This window comes from Ambystoma mexicanum, chromosome 11 (genome assembly GCF_040938575.1).
Source record: "Ambystoma mexicanum isolate Mex_15411 chromosome 11, UKY_AmexF1_1, whole genome shotgun sequence".
In the NCBI taxonomy this organism is placed as follows: Eukaryota; Metazoa; Chordata; class Amphibia; order Caudata; family Ambystomatidae; genus Ambystoma; species Ambystoma mexicanum.
Window position 1 is genome coordinate 826,535,407 of NC_090934.1, and position 14,682 is coordinate 826,550,088.

General features: G+C 46.3%; 11 non-coding genes across 11 annotated transcripts; all 11 read right to left on the bottom strand.

Annotated features, from left to right (window-relative positions):
• Nucleotides 1-632: 632 nt before the first annotated feature.
• TRNAN-GUU (transfer RNA asparagine (anticodon GUU)) lies at nt 633-706 on the bottom strand. Its single transcript has one exon. It is a non-coding gene; the product is annotated as a tRNA-Asn (tRNA).
• Nucleotides 707-2,495: 1,789 nt separating this feature from the next.
• Nucleotides 2,496-2,567, bottom strand: TRNAW-CCA (transfer RNA tryptophan (anticodon CCA)). Its single transcript has one exon. It is a non-coding gene; the product is annotated as a tRNA-Trp (tRNA).
• Nucleotides 2,568-2,880: 313 nt separating this feature from the next.
• On the bottom strand, nt 2,881-2,954 carry TRNAN-GUU (transfer RNA asparagine (anticodon GUU)). The gene has a single exon. It is a non-coding gene; the product is annotated as a tRNA-Asn (tRNA).
• Nucleotides 2,955-4,745: 1,791 nt separating this feature from the next.
• Nucleotides 4,746-4,817, bottom strand: TRNAW-CCA (transfer RNA tryptophan (anticodon CCA)). Its single transcript has one exon. It is a non-coding gene; the product is annotated as a tRNA-Trp (tRNA).
• A 313-nt stretch (nt 4,818-5,130) lies between these two features.
• TRNAN-GUU (transfer RNA asparagine (anticodon GUU)) lies at nt 5,131-5,204 on the bottom strand. Its single transcript has one exon. It is a non-coding gene; the product is annotated as a tRNA-Asn (tRNA).
• Nucleotides 5,205-6,996: 1,792 nt separating this feature from the next.
• On the bottom strand, nt 6,997-7,068 carry TRNAW-CCA (transfer RNA tryptophan (anticodon CCA)). Its single transcript has one exon. It is a non-coding gene; the product is annotated as a tRNA-Trp (tRNA).
• Nucleotides 7,069-7,381: 313 nt separating this feature from the next.
• Nucleotides 7,382-7,455, bottom strand: TRNAN-GUU (transfer RNA asparagine (anticodon GUU)). The gene has a single exon. It is a non-coding gene; the product is annotated as a tRNA-Asn (tRNA).
• Nucleotides 7,456-9,245: 1,790 nt separating this feature from the next.
• On the bottom strand, nt 9,246-9,317 carry TRNAW-CCA (transfer RNA tryptophan (anticodon CCA)). The gene has a single exon. It is a non-coding gene; the product is annotated as a tRNA-Trp (tRNA).
• A 2,145-nt stretch (nt 9,318-11,462) lies between these two features.
• Nucleotides 11,463-11,534, bottom strand: TRNAW-CCA (transfer RNA tryptophan (anticodon CCA)). Its single transcript has one exon. It is a non-coding gene; the product is annotated as a tRNA-Trp (tRNA).
• A 313-nt stretch (nt 11,535-11,847) lies between these two features.
• TRNAN-GUU (transfer RNA asparagine (anticodon GUU)) lies at nt 11,848-11,921 on the bottom strand. Its single transcript has one exon. It is a non-coding gene; the product is annotated as a tRNA-Asn (tRNA).
• A 1,790-nt stretch (nt 11,922-13,711) lies between these two features.
• On the bottom strand, nt 13,712-13,783 carry TRNAW-CCA (transfer RNA tryptophan (anticodon CCA)). Its single transcript has one exon. It is a non-coding gene; the product is annotated as a tRNA-Trp (tRNA).
• Between the last annotated feature and the right edge of the window lie 899 nt (nt 13,784-14,682).

The window sequence follows — 14,682 nt, forward strand, 5'->3', positions numbered from 1 at the left end:
AGTCAGGCCCACTTGAAGAGATGGTAAAGAGGAAATACTTCTGCTGCATCCAGTAAAACATAGAGATTGGCCTGCTTTAAAGGTTGACCATGTCCTTCATGGGTGTCTTTCAATATGATACTTCCCTGCTGCAAAGTTTACATTCGAAACGCCAGAACAACTAGGCCCAGAGCACAAAGATGCAGTCAGGTTGAAATAACGAATTACTGAAGAGCAATTTTATATTTCAGAGTGGGAAAAGCAAATTTGCCCCCGACGTGATTTGAACACGAAATCTTCTGACCTGGAGTCAGACGCGCTACCATTGCGCCACGAGGTCCTTGTGGCAGTCCACCTGGTGTGTCTGATGACAGAATAAAGGTAGGAGACGTGCATTGACCTGCAGAACCTCATTGCTTCTTTAAGTAGACTGGCTAGGATAGCTTCCTTCTGTGCATCAGTACATGCTGCAGCCAAACCCTTCCCATGAAGTCTTGATGTTTATGAATTGAATGGCAAGTTTTGAAAAACTAAAGCAAGCGAGAAGAATTGCTTGCAGTTTATTGGATTTTTTGGACGTCAGCAGACGAGACCTGCGAGAGGTAAACAGAAGTCCATAGTTGGTCACGCTGAATTTTTGAGCCAAAATGCACCGTCCCTGGGTGGGCTTGAACCACCAACCTTTCGGTTAACAGCCGAACGCGCTAACCGATTGCGCCACAGAGACTCATGCAGTTCTTACACAGGGGCCTGATTGGTGTGCTGTTTGCTTATGCTTCCCAGGCAACCTGAAAATATTTCTAAAATAGCTCTTTTTCCCACAGCAAATCAGGGTATCAAGCACTTCCCTACCTCCCCTAATCCACAAACAGAGGGGATTTAGTAGAGGACAGAGCCCATCAACAGTGCACCAAATGTCCACTGTGTAGGCATAACTTGCTATGAGGAGAAAGCCACAGTTGCGCACTTGTGTTAAAAGGGGACAGTAGGCTGAACCCAGAGAACACGGGAGAAATGACTCAGGTTTACTGAGTGGAACACTCTGTGTCTTTGTGCCAAAAACAGCAGCGTCTTTTCGGTTAACAGCCGAACGCGCTAACCAATTGTGCCACAGAGATTCACTGGCATGTGTGTTCTGCCTTTGGCCTGATTGCATTGCTATTTTTTTCTGATTGGCAGAAAACCTGAACTTTTTCTGAAAAAGGCATGCCTTTCTTAGCACTGCAGTGCATTAGACTGCGCCCTTGCTTCCCTGAGTCCCCAAATACACAACCACCTTGGGCACAATAGAAGACACATTCCAGCAGATTTAGCAAGAGTGCACCAAGGTTTCTATATGTAGGTACCTTGCTGAGAAGCAAGACCTGCAGTTGCATTCTTCTGTAAAAAGAGGGCAGCAGAGTGCACCAAGAGAACTTGGGGGAAGTAGCTTATGTTAACTACTTGCCATGATCTTTATAGATCCCTCTGTTTGACTGGGTGAATTCTAATTTCTGGGGTAGAGTAAGCAATTTTTGGATCTAGATGCTGTGCGCAACAGGAATGCTATATACTGCACTGTACTGCTACTGAAAAGTTACCAATTTTACAGGATGTTCAGGTAAGCTTTGTTTCAGAAAACAACTTGCTAGAGGCCCTAGGACAGATTACTGGGACAAAGGAAGAGGGTTTGGGGATTAGCACATCTCCTATGAAAGGTACAGTCACGCCCGAGACAACTCTGAGTGCCTCCTCAAATTCTAAGAAATGCGAACTGGGGTCCTACTCCTTTTATTGCCAGTGGATCTTTGTGTTTCAGACAAATGTGCACGCCTCCCAGAGCCCCATGCAATGCACTTAGGGAAATGGGGGAAGGTGCTGTGCAACCCTCTCGCTGACAATGTCTCTCTTGTCTATAATGTATCTATGAGAGAGAGAGAAATAGGCAATGCGAGAGTGAAAAAGTAAAATGGAAATGTGTCTACTGAGACCAGTATAAGGGGAAATCCTCACAATCCAGGACCGACAGTTGATTGGGAGGGCGCTTACAGGTTTCCGACACCAGACCGGTACCTGAACTTACAAACCCAAACTGCAAAGTGATGCCCATTGCCACTAGACTGCGGACCCCCTTTCGGGGCCCCAGCATATATCCTTTAGTCACACCTAGAGTTCCCAGGACAGTGCAGCATTCAGCGATTACACGAAAATATTGACAGCGCTAGGAAGCCATGCAAATGGCAGAGGTATGCTTTACAAAGCCCACGTAGCGTGCACAAAACAGCACATCAGTCAGGCCCACTTGAAGAGATGGTAAAGAGGAAATACTTCTGCTGCATCCAGTAAAACATAGAGATTGGCCTGCTTTAAAGCTTGACCATGTCCTTCATGGGTGTCTGTCAATATGATACTTCCCTGCTGCAAAGTTTACATTCGAAACGCCAGAACAACTAGGCCCAGAGCACAAAGATGCAGTCAGGTTGAAATAACGAGATACTGAAGAGCAATTTTATATTTCAGACTGGGAAAAGCAAATATGCCCCCGACGTGATTTGAACACGCAACCTTCTGATCTGGAGTCAGACGCGCTACCATTGCGCCACGAGGTCCTTGCGGCAGTCCACCTCGTGTGTCTGATGACAGAATAAAGGTAGGAGACGTACATGCACCTGCAGAGCCTCATTGCTTCTTTAAGTAGACTGGCTAGGATAGCTTCCTTCTGTGCATCAGTACACGCTGCAGCCAAACCCTTCCCATGAAGTCTTGATGTTTATGAATTGAATGGCAAGTTTTGAAAAACTAAAGCAAGCGAGAAGAATTGCTTGCAGTTTATTGGATTTTTTGGACGTCAGCAGACGAGACCTGCGAGAGGTAAACAGAAGTCCATAGTTGGTCACGCTGAATTTTTGAGCCAAAATGCACCGTCCCTGGGTGGGCTTGAAACACCAACCTTTCGGTTAACAGCCGAACGCGCTAACCGATTGCGCCACAGAGACTCATGCAGTTCTTACACAGGGGCCTGATTGGTGTGCTGTTTGCTTATGCTTCCCAGGCAACCTGAAAATATTTCTAAAATAGCTCTATTTCCCACAGCAAATCAGGGTATCAAGCACTTCCCTACCTCCCCTAATCCACAAACACAGGGGATTTAGTAGAGGACAGAGCCCATCAACAGTGCACCAAATGTCCTCTGTATAGGCATAACTTGCTATGAGGAGAAAGCCACAGTTGCGCACTTGTGTTAAAAGGGGACAGTAGGCTGAACCCAGAGAACACGGGAGAAATGACTCAGGTTTACTGAGTGGAACACTCTGTGTCTTTGTGCCAAAAACAGCAGCGTCTTTTCGGTTAACAGCCGAACGCGCTAACCAATTGCGCCACAGAGACTCACTGGCATGTGTGTTCTGCCTTTGGCCTGATTGCATTGCTATTTTTTTCTGATTGGCAGAAAACCTGAACTTTTTTCTGAAAAAGGCATGCCTCTCTTAGCACTGCAGTGCATTAGACTGCTCCCTTGCTTCCCTGAGTCCCCAAATACACAACCACCTTGGGCACAATAGAAGACACATTCCAGCAGATTTAGCAAGAGTGCACCAAGGATTCTATATGTAGGTACCTTGCTGAGAAGCAAGACCTGCAGTTGCATTCTTCTGTTAAAAGAGGGCAGCAGAGTGCACCAAGAGAACTTGGGGGAAGTAGCTTATGTTAACTACTTGCCATGCTCTTTATAGATCCCTCTGTTTGACTGGGTGAATTCTAATTTCTGGGGTAGAGTAAGCAATTTTTGGATCTAGATGCTGTGCGCAACAGGAATGCTATATACTGCACTGTACTGCTACTGAAAAGTTACCAATTTTACAGGATGTTCAGGTAAGCTTTGTTTCAGAAAACAACTTGCTAGAGGCACTAAGACAGATTACTGGGACAAAGGAAGAGGGTTTGGGGATTAGCACATCTCCTATGAAAGGTACAGTCACGCCCGAGACAACTCTGAGTGTCACCTCAAATTCTAAAAAATGCAAACTAGGGACCTACGCTTTTTATTGCCAGTGGATCTTTGTTTTTCAGACAAATGTGCACGCCTCCCAGAGCCCCTTGCAATGCACTTAGGGAAATGGGGGAAGGTGCTGTGCAACCCTCTCGCTGACAATGTCTCTCTTGTCTATAATGTATCTATGAGAGAGAGAGAAATAGGCAATGCGAGAGTGAACAAGTAAAATGGAAATGTGTCTACTGAGACCAGTATAAGGGGAAATCCTCACAATCCAGGACCGACAGTTGATTGGGAGGGCGCTTACAGGTTTCTGACACCAGACCGGTACCTGAACTCACAAACCCAAACTGCAAAGTGATGGGCATTGCCACTAGACTGCCGACCCCCTTTCGGGGCCCCAGCATATATCCTTTAGTCACACCTAGAGTTCCCAGGACAGTGCAGCATTCAGCGATTACACGAAAATATTGACAGCGCTAGGAGGCCATGCAAATGGCAGAGGTATGCTTTACAAAGCCCACGTAGCGTGCACAAAACAGCACATCAGTCAGGCCCACTTGAAGAGATGGTAAAGAGGAAATACTTCTGCTGCATCCAGTAAAACATAGAGATTGGCCTGCTTTAAAGGTTGACCATGTCCTTCATGGGTGTCTGTCAATATGATACTTCCCTGCTGCAAAGCTTACATTCGAAACGCCAGAACAACTAGGCCCAGAGCACAAAGATGCAGTCAGGTTGAAATAACGAGATACTGAAGAGCAATTTTGTATTTCAGAGTGGGAAAAAGCAAATATGACCCCGACGTGATTTGAACACGCAACCTTCTGATCTGGAGTCAGACGCGCTACCATTGCGCCACGAGGTCCTTGTGGCAGTCCACCTGGTGTGTCTGATGACAGAATAAAGGTAGGAGACGTACATGCACCTGCAGAGCCTCATTGCTTCTTTAAGTAGACTGGCTAGGATAGCTTCCTTCTGTGCATCAGTACACGCTGCAGCCAAACCCTTCCCATGAAGTCTTGATGTTTATGAATTGAATGGCAAGTTTTGAAAAACTAAAGCAAGCGAGAAGAATTGCTTGCAGTTTATTGGATTTTTTGGACGTCAGCAGACGAGACCTGCGAGAGATAAACAGAAGTCCATAGTTGGTCATGCTGAATTTTTGAGCCAAAATGCATCGTCCCTGGGTGGGCTTGAACCACCAACCTTTCGGTTAACAGCCGAACGCGCTAACCGATTGCGCCACAGAGACTCATGCAGTGCTTACACTGGGGCCTGATTGGTGTGCTGTTTGCTTATGCTCCCCAGGCAACCTGAAAATATTTCTAAAATAGCTCTTTTTCCCACAGCAAATCAGGGTATCAAGCACTTCCCTACCTCCCGTAATCCACAAACACAGGGGATTTAGTAGAGGACAGAGCCCATCAACAGTGCACCAAATGCCCTCTGTGTAGGCATAACTTGCTATGAGGAGAAAGCCACAGTTGCGCACTTGTGTTAAAAGGGGACAGTAGGCTGAACCCAGAGAACACGGGAGAAATGACTCAGGTTTACTGAGTGGAACACTCTGTGTCTTTGTGCCCAAAACAGCAGCGTCTTTTCGGTTAACAGCCGAACGCGCTAACCAATTGCGCCACAGAGACTCACTGGCATGTGTGTTCTGCCTTTGGCCTGATTGCATTGCTATTTTTTTCTGATTGGCAGAAAACCTGAACTTTTTTCTGAAAAAGGCATGCCTCTCTTAGCACTGCAGTGCATTAGACTGCTCCCTTGCTTCCCTGAGTCCCCAAATACACAACCACCTTGGGCACAATAGAAGACACATTCCAAAAGATTTAGCAAGAGTGCACCAAGGATTCTATATGTAGATACCTTGCTGAGAAGCAAGACCTGCAGTTGCATTCTTCTGTTAAAAGAGGGCAGCAGAGTGCACCAAGAGAACTTGGGGGAAGTAGCTTATGTTAACTACTTGCCATGCTCTTTATAGATCCCTCTGTTTGACTGGGTGAATTCTAATTTCTGGGGTAGAGTAAGCAATTTTTGGATCTAGATGCTGTGCGCAACAGGAATGCTATATACTGCACTGTACTGCTACTGAAAAGTTACCAATTTTACAGGATGTTCAGGTAAGCTTTGTTTCAGAAAACAACTTGCTAGAGGCCCTAGGACAGATTACTGGGACAAAGGAAGAGGGTTTGGGGATTAGCACATCTCCTATGAAAGGTACAGTCACGCCCGAGACAACTCTGAGTGCCTCCTCAAATTCTAAGAAATGCGAACTGGGGTCCTACGCTTTTTATTGCCAGTGGATCTTTGTGTTTCAGACAAATGTGCACGCCTCCCAGAGCCCCTTGCAATGCACTTAGGGAAATGGGGGAAGGTGCTGTGCAACCCTCTCGCTGACAATGTCTCTCTTGTCTATAATGTAACTATGAGAGAGAGAGAAATAGGCAATGCGAGAGTGAAAAAGTAAAATGGAAATGTGTCTACTGAGACCAGTATAAGGGGAAATCCTCACAATCCAGGACCGACAGTTGATTGGTGGGGGGCGCTTACAGGTTTCTGACACCAGACCGGTACCTGAACTCACAAACCCAAACTACAAAGTGATGGGCATTGCCACTAGACTGCCGACCCCCTTTCGGGGCCCCAGCATATATCCTTTAGTCACACCTAGAGTTCCCAGGACAGTGCAGCATTCAGCGATTACACGAAAATATTGACAGCGCTAGAAGGCCATGCAAATGGCAGAGGTATGCTTTACAAAGCCCACGTAGCGTGCACAAAACAGCACATCAGTCAGGCCCACTTGAAGAGATGGTAAAGAGGAAATACTTCTGCTGCATCCAGTAAAACATAGAGATTGGCCTGCTTTAAAGGTTGACCATGTCCTTCATGGGTGTCTGTCAATATGATACTTCCCTGCTGCAAAGTTTACATTCGAAACGCCAGAACAACTAGGCCCAGAGCACAAAGATGCAGTCAGGTTGAAATAACGAGATACTGAAGAGCAATTTTATATTTCAGAGTGGGAAAAGGAAGTATGACCCCGACGTGATTTGAACACACAACCTTCTGATCTGGAGTCAGAAGCGCTACCATTGCGCCACGAGGTCCTTGTGGCAGTCCACCTGGTGTGTCTGATGACAGAATAAAGGTAGGAGACGTACATGCACCTGCAGAGCCTCATTGCTTCTTTAAGTAGACTGGCTAGGATAGCTTCCTTCTGTGCATCAGTACACGCTGCAGCCAAACCCTTCCCATGAAGTCTTGATGTTTATGAATTGAATGGAAAGTTTTGAAAAACTAAAGCAAGCGAGAAGAATTGCTTGCAGTTTATTGGATTTTTTGGACGTCAGCAGACGAGACCTGCGAGAGGTAAACAGAAGTTCATAGTTGGTCATGCTGAATTTTTGAGCCAAAATGCATCGTCCCTGGGTGGGCTTGAACCACCAACCTTTCGGTTAACAGCCGAACGCGCTAACCGATTGCGCCACAGAGACTCATGCAGTGCTTACACTGGGGCCTGATTGGTGTGCTGTTTGCTTATGCTTCCCAGGCAACCTGAAAATATTTCTAAAATAGCTCTTTTTCCCACAGCATATCAGGGTATCAAGCACTTCCCTACCTCCAGTAATCCACAAACAGAGGGGATTTAGTAGAGGACAGAGCCCATCAACAGTGCACCAAATGTCCTCTGTATAGGCATAACTTGCTATGAGGAGAAAGCCACAGTTGCGCACTTGTGTTAAAAGGGGACAGTAGGCTGAACCCAGAGAACACAGGAGAAATGACTCAGGTTTACTGAGTGGAACACTCTGTGTCTTTGTGCCAAAAACAGCAGCGTCTTTTCGGTTAACAGCCGAACGCGCTAACCAATTGCGCCACAGAGACTCACTGGCATGTGTGTTCTGCCTTTGGCCTGATTGCATTGCTATTTTTTTCTGATTGGCAGAAAACCTGAACTTTTTTCTGAAAAAGGCATGCCTCTCTTAGCACTGCAGTGCATTAGACTACTCCCTTGCTTCCCTGAGTCCCCAAATACACAACCACCCTGGGCACAATAGAAGACACATTCCAGCAGATTTAGCAAGAGTGCACCAAGGATTCTATATGTAGGTACCGTGCTGAGAAGCAAGACCTGCAGTTGCATTCTTCTGTTAAAAGAGGGCAGCAGAGTGCACCAAGAGAACTTGGGGGAAGTAGCTTATGTTAACTACTTGCCATGCTCTTTATAGATCCCTCTGTTTGACTGGGTGAATTCTAATTTCTGGGGTAGAGTAAGCAATTTTTGGATCTAGATGCTGTGCGCAACAGGAATGCTATATACTGCACTGTACTGCTACTGAAAAGTTACCAATTTTACAGGATGTTCAGGTAAGCTTTGTTTCAGAAAACAACTTGCTAGAGGCACTAAGACAGATTACTGGGACAAAGGAAGAGGGTTTGGGGATTAGCACATCTCCTATGAAAGGTACAGTCACGCCCGAGACAACTCTGAATGTCACCTCAAATTCTAAGAAATGCAAACTAGGGACCTACGCTTTTTATTGCCAGTGGATCTTTGTGTTTCAGACAAATGTGCACGCCTCACAGAGCCCCTTGCAATGCACTTAGGGAAATGGGGGAAGGTGCTGTGAAGCCCTCTCGCTGACAATGTCTCTCTTGTCTATAATGTATCTATGAGAGAGAGAGAAATAGGCAATGCGAGAGTGAAAAAGTAAAATGGAAATGTGTCTACTGAGACCAGTATAAGGGGAAATCCTCACAATCCAGGACCGACAGTTGATTGGGAGGGCGCTTACAGGTTTCCGACACCAGACCGGTACCTGAACTCACAAACCCAAACTGCAAAGTGATGGGCATTGCCACTAGACTGCCGACCCCCTTTCGGGGCCCAGGCATATATCCTTTAGTCACACCTAGAGTTCCCAGGACAGTGCAGCATTCAGCGATTACACGAAAATATTGACAGCGCTAGGAGGCCATGCAAATGGCAGAGGTATGCTTTACAAAGCCCACGTAGCGTGCACAAAACAGCACATCAGTCAGGCCCACTTGAAGAGATGGTAAAGAGGAAATACTTCTGCTGCATCCAGTAAAACATAGAGATTGGCCTGCTTTAAAGGTTGACCATGTCCTTCATGGGTGTCTGTCAATATGATACTTCCCTGCTGCAAAGCTTACATTCGAAACGCCAGAACAACTAGGCCCAGAGCACAAAGATGCAGTCAGGTTGAAATAACGAGATACTGAAGAGCAATTTTGTATTTCAGAGTGGGAAAAGCAAATATGACCCCGACGTGATTTGAACACGCAACCTTCTGATCTGGAGTCAGACACGCTACCATTGCTCCACGAGGTCCTAGAGGCAGTCCACCTGGTGTGTCTGATGACAGAATAAAGGTAGGAGACGTGCATGGACCTGCAGAGCCTCATTGCTTCTTTAAGTAGACTGGCTAGGATAGCTTCCTTCTGTGCATCAGTACACGCTGCAGCCAAACCCTTCCCATGAAGTCTTGATGTTTATGAATTGAATGGCAAGTTTTGAAAAACTAAAGCAAGCGAGAAGAATTGCTTGCAGTTTATTGGATTTTTTGGACGTCAGCAGACGAGACCTGCGAGAGGTAAACAGAAGTTCATAGTTGGTCATGCTGAATTTTTGAGCCAAAATGCATCGTCCCTGGGTGGAACGCGCTAACCGATTGCGCCACAGAGACTCATGCAGTGCTTACACTGGGGCCTGATTGGTGTGCTGTTTGCTTATGCTTCCCAGGCAACCTGAAAATATTTCTAAAATAGCTCTATTTCCCACAGCAAATCAGGGTATCAAGCACTTCCCTACCTCCCCTAATCCACAAACACAGGGGATTTAGTAGAGGACAGAGCCCATCAACAGTGCACCAAATGTCCTCTGTGTAGGCATAACTTGCTATGAGGAGAAAGCCACAGTTGCGCACTTGTGTTAAAAGGGGACAGTAGGCTGAACCCAGAGAACACGGGAGAAATGACTCAGGTTTACTGAGTGGAACACTCTGTGTCTTTGTGCCAAAAACAGCAGCGTCTTTTCGGTTAACAGCCGAACGCGCTAACCAATTGTGCCACAGAGACTCACTGGCATGTGTGTTCTGCCTTTGGCCTGATTGCATTGCTATTTTTTTCTGATTGGCAGAAAACCTGAACTTTTTTCAGAAAAAGGCATGCCTCTCTTAGCACTGCAGTGCATTAGACTGCTCCCTTGCTTCCCTGAGTCCCCAAATACACAACCACCTTGGGCACAATAGAAGACACATTCCAGCAGATTTAGCAAGAGTGCACCAAGGTTTCTATATGTAGGTACCTTGCTGAGAAGCAAGACCTGCAGTTGCATTCTTCTGTTAAAAGAGGGCAGCAGAGTGCACCAAGAGAACTTGGGGGAAGTAGCTTATGTTAACTACTTGCCATGCTCTTTATAGATCCCTCTGTTTGACTGGGTGAATTCTAATTTCTGGGGTAGAGTAAGCAATTTTTGGATCTAGATGCTGTGCGCAACAGGAATGCTATATACTGCACTGTACTGCTACTGAAAAGTTACCAATTTTACAGGATGTTCAGGTAAGCTTTGTTTCAGAAAACAACTTGCTAGAGGCCCTAGGACAGATTACTGGGACAAAGGAAGAGGGTTTGGGGATTAGCACATCTCCTATGAAAGGTACAGTCACGCCCGAGACAACTCTGAGTGCCTCCTCAAATTCTAAGAAATGCGAACTGGGGTCCTACGCTTTTTATTGCCAGTGGATCTTTGTGTTTCAGACAAATGTGCACGCCTCCCAGAGCCCCTTGCAATGCACTTAGGGAAATGGGGGAAGGTGCTGTGCAACCCTCTCGCTGACAATGTCTCTCTTGTCTATAATGTAACTATGAGAGAGAGAGAAATAGGCAATGCGAGAGTGAAAAAGTAAAATGGAAATGTGTCTACTGAGACCAGTATAAGGGGAAATCCTCACAATCCAGGACCGACAGTTGATTGGGAGGGCGCTTACAGGTTTCTGACACCAGACCGGTACCTGAACTCACAAACCCAAACTACAAAGTGATGGGCATTGCCACTAGACTGCCGACCCCCTTTCGGGGCCCCAGCATATATCCTTTAGTCACACCTAGAGTTCCCAGGACAGTGCAGCATTCAGCGATTACACGAAAATATTGACAGCGCTAGGAGGCCATGCAAATGGCAGAGGTATGCTTTACAAAGCCCACGTAGCGTGCACAAAACAGCACATCAGTCAGGCCCACTTGAAGAGATGGTAAAGAGGAAATACTTCTGCTGCATCCAGTAAAACATAGAGATTGGCCTGCTTTAAAGGTTGACCATGTCCTTCATGGGTGTCTGTCAATATGATACTTCCCTGCTGCAAAGTTTACATTCGAAACGCCAGAACAACTAGGCCCAGAGCACAAAGATGCAGTCAGGTTGAAATAACGAGATACTGAAGAGCAATTTTATATTTCAGAGTGGGAAAAGGAAGTATGACCCCGACGTGATTTGAACACACAACCTTCTGATCTGGAGTCAGACGCGCTACCATTGCGCCACGAGGTCCTTGTGGCAGTCCACCTGGTGTGTCTGATGACAGAATAAAGGTAGGAGACGTACATGCACCTGCAGAGCCTCATTGCTTCTTTAAGTAGACTGGCTAGGATAGCTTCCTTCTGTGCATCAGTACACGCTGCAGCCAAACCCTTCCCATGAAGTCTTGATGTTTATGAATTGAATGGAAAGTTTTGAAAAACTAAAGCAAGCGAGAAGAATTGCTTGCAGTTTATTGGATTTTTTGGACGTCAGCAGACGAGACCTGCGAGAGGTAAACAGAAGTTCATAGTTGGTCATGCTGAATTTTTGAGCCAAAATGCATCGTCCCTGGGTGGGCTTGAACCACCAACCTTTCGGTTAACAGCCGAACGCGCTAACCGATTGCGCCACAGAGACTCATGCAGTGCTTACACTGGGGCCTGATTGGTGTGCTGTTTGCTTATGCTTCCCAGGCAACCTGAAAATATTTCTAAAATAGCTCTTTTTCCCACAGCAAATCAGGGTATCAAGCACTTCCCTACCTCCAATAATCCACAAACAGAGGGGATTTAGTAGAGGACAGAGCCCATCAACAGTGCACCAAATGTCCTCTGTATAGGCATAACTTGCTATGAGGAGAAAGCCTCAGTTGCGCACTTGTGTTAAAAGGGGACAGTAGGCTGAACCCAGAGAACACAGGAGAAATGACTCAGGTTTACTGAGTGGAACACTCTGTGTCTTTGTGCCAAAAACAGCAGCGTCTTTTCGGTTAACAGCCGAACGCGCTAACCAATTGCGCCACAGAGACTCACTGGCATGTGTGTTCTGCCTTTGGCCTGATTGCATTGCTATTTTTTTCTGATTGGCAGAAAACCTGAACTTTTTTCTGAAAAAGGCATGCCTCTCTTAGCACTGCAGTGCATTAGACTGCTCCCTTGCTTCCCTGAGTCCCCAAATACACAACCACCCTGGGCACAATAGAAGACACATTCCAGCAGATTTAGCAAGAGTGCACCAAGGATTCTATATGTAGGTACCGTGCTGAGAAGCAAGACCTGCAGTTGCATTCTTCTGTTAAAAGAGGGCAGCAGAGTGCACCAAGAGAACTTGGGGGAAGTAGCTTATGTTAACTACTTGCCATGCTCTTTATAGATCCCTCTGTTTGACTGGGTGAATTCTAATTTCTGGGGTAGAGTAAGCAATTTTTGGATCTAGATGCTGTGCGCAACAGGAATGCTATATACTGCACTGTACTGCTACTGAAAAGTTACCAATTTTACAGGATGTTCAGGTAAGCTTTGTTTCAGAAAACAACTTGCTAGAGGCACTAAGACAGATTACTGGGACAAAGGAAGAGGGTTTGGGGATTAGCACATCCCCTATGAAAGGTACAGTCATGCCCGAGACAACTCTGAGTGTCACCTCAAATTCTAAGAAATGCAAACTAGGGACCTACGCTTTTTATTGCCAGTGGATCTTTGTGTTTCAGACAAATGTGCACGCGTCACAGAGCCCCTTGCAATGCACTTAGGGAAATGGGGGAAGGTGCTGTGAAGCCCTCTCGCTGACAATGTCTCTCTTGTCTATAATGTATCTATGAGAGAGAGAGAAATAGGCAATGCGAGAGTGAAAAAGTAAAATGGAAATGTGTCTACTGAGACCAGTATAAGGGGAAATCCTCACAATCCAGGACCGACAGTTGATTGGGAGGGCGCTTACAGGTTTCCGACACCAGACCGGTACCTGAACTCACAAACCCAAACTGCAAAGTGATGGGCATTGCCACTAGACTGCCGACCCCCTTTCGGGGCCCCAGCATATATCCTTTAGTCACACCTAGAGTTCCCAGGACAGTGCAGCATTCAGCAATTACACGAAAATATTGACAGCGCTAGGAGGCCATGCAAATGGCAGAGGTATGCTTTACAAAGCCCACGTAGCGTGCACAAAACAGCACATCAGTCAGGCCCACTTGAAGAGATGGTAAAGAGGAAATACTTCTGCTGCATCCAGTAAAACATAGAGATTGGCCTGCTTTAAAGGTTGACCATGTCCTTCATGGGTGTCTGTCAATATGATACTTCCCTGCTGCAAAGCTTACATTCGAAACGCCAGAACAACTAGGCCCAGAGCACAAAGATGCAGTCAGGTTGAAATAACGAGATACTGAAGAGCAATTTTGTATTTCAGAGTGGGAAAAGCAAATATGACCCCGACGTGATTTGAACACGCAACCTTCTGATCTGGAGTCAGACACGCTACCATTGCGCCACGAGGTCCTAGAGGCAGTCCACCTGGTGTGTCTGATGACAGAATAAAGGTAGGAGACGTGCATGGACCTGCAGAGCCTCATTGCTTCTTTAAGTAGACTGGCTAGGATAGCTTCCTTCTGTGCATCAGTACACGCTGCAGCCAAACCCTTCCCATGAAGTCTTGATGTTTATGAATTGAATGGCAAGTTTTGAAAAACTAAAGCAAGCGAGAAGAATTGCTTGCAGTTTATTGGATTTTTTGGACGTCAGCAGACGAGACCTGCGAGAGGTAAACAGAAGTTCATAGTTGGTCATGCTGAATTTTTGAGCCAAAATGCATCGTCCCTGGGTGGAACGCGCTAACCGATTGCGCCACAGAGACTCATGCAGTGCTTACACTGGGGCCTGATTGGTGTGCTGTTTGCTTATGCTTCCCAGGCAACCTGAAAATATTTCTAAAATAGCTCTATTTCCCACAGCAAATCAGGGTATCAAGCACTTCCCTACCTCCCCTAATCCACAAACACAGGGGATTTAGTAGAGGACAGAGCCCATCAACAGTGCACCAAATGTCCTCTGTGTAGGCATAACTTGCTATGAGGAGAAAGCCACAGTTGCGCACTTGTGTTAAAAGGGGACAGTAGGCTGAACCCAGAGAACACGGGAGAAATGACTCAGGTTTACTGAGTGGAACACTCTGTGTCTTTGTGCCAAAAACAGCAGCGTCTTTTCGGTTAACAGCCGAACGCGCTAACCAATTGTGCCACAGAGACTCACTGGCATGTGTGTTCTGCCTTTGGCCTGATTGCATTGCTATTTTTTTCTGATTGGCAGAAAACCTGAACTTTTTTCAGAAAAAGGCATGCCTCTCTTAGCACTGCAGTGCATTAGGCTGCTCCCTTGCTTCCCTGAGTCCCCAAATACAC